The 1,161-nt window shown below is 37.2% G+C and overlaps 1 pseudogene; it reads right to left on the bottom strand.

Annotated features, from left to right (window-relative positions):
• Positions 1 to 280: 280 nt before the first annotated feature.
• LOC112826813 (large ribosomal subunit protein eL27-like) lies at positions 281 to 694 on the bottom strand (annotated as a pseudogene).
• Positions 695 to 1,161: the final 467 nt, after the last annotated feature.

Genomic DNA, 1,161 nt, shown 5'->3' with positions numbered 1-1,161 from the left:
TGAGGGAGTAATTGCCCTCTGTGAGCTTGGGCATTCACTAAAACTTAACTCCTAAATTGGAGGAGAAAAAAATGCATTTCTCCAATACTTTTCATTTTACAAATTCTTACATAGGATTAACTAAGGATAATCCAGATTTAGTGTTATGGGTTGAATTGTGTCCTCCCGAAGTTTACATATCGAAGTCCTAACCTCCAATACCTTAAAATGTAATAATATTTGGAGATAAGGTCTTTTATTTTGGGAGTAGAGTATTTTTACCAACTGAAACAAAACAGATCTAAAACCACAGCTTCTAGAAGAACCATTTGTTCTTGTCGGTCTTATACCTTTCCTGCATCTTGACCCTGGCCTCTCATCGGGACTTACATTTAAGTGTTGTGTCTGTGAAGACATCCTTGTTGACAACACTTTTGTCCAAAGGGATATCCACAAAGTAGCCTTATGGGCATGAGGTGATTGTAGTTAAAAACTTTCACAAAAGACTTGATCTTTGACCTCTTGGCAATTTTCTTCTCGCCCATGGCAGCTATCACTTTGTGGGGATAGCAGTCAATTCCAGCCACCAGAGCATGGCCGTAGGGATGGTCTGAAGTGTCATCATCAATTTTCTTCACAATGACTGCTTTGCATCTAGATTCTAGGGTCAGGCCAGGACCAGCACCAACTTCCCTGGTTTCATGAACTTGACCATCTTGAAACCAACCATTTGAGGCTAAGCAGAAAAGAAGAAACAGCACTTGCATTCAAAATAAGGTTTTTAAAGGGGTGATTAAGTTAAAATGAGTTCTTTAAGGTGGACTCTAATCCAGTATATACTGATGTGTCCTATCCTAACCCTGCCAACATCTTGACCTTGGACTTCCAACCTTCAGAATTTTGAGAAATGAATTCCTGTTGTTTCAAGTCACCTAGTCTGTGGTACTCTGTTATGGCAGCCCTAGAAAACAAAAACACTTCCCCAATCTACTTCAGTCCTCAACATGATAGATGTTCTAATTGTATTTTTTGTATGGTTTACAGAAACAAACAAACAAAACTAATGCTTGAATTCATATTTAAATGGAATTAATTTCAGATATAGTTATTGAAAAAAATACTTTGTATACTTAAAATATTTGTGGTTTTTTTTCTATTTGTGTGTGTGTGTTTTAGAGTGAG

The sequence above is a fragment of the Callorhinus ursinus genome, unplaced genomic scaffold, assembly GCF_003265705.2.
Source record: "Callorhinus ursinus isolate GAN/ISIS: 27379988/994484 unplaced genomic scaffold, GSC_fseal_2.0 scaffold7, whole genome shotgun sequence".
In the NCBI taxonomy this organism is placed as follows: domain Eukaryota; kingdom Metazoa; phylum Chordata; class Mammalia; order Carnivora; family Otariidae; genus Callorhinus; species Callorhinus ursinus.
Note: the sequence above shows the minus strand (reverse complement) of the source record. Positions and strands in the feature narration are given on the sequence as shown.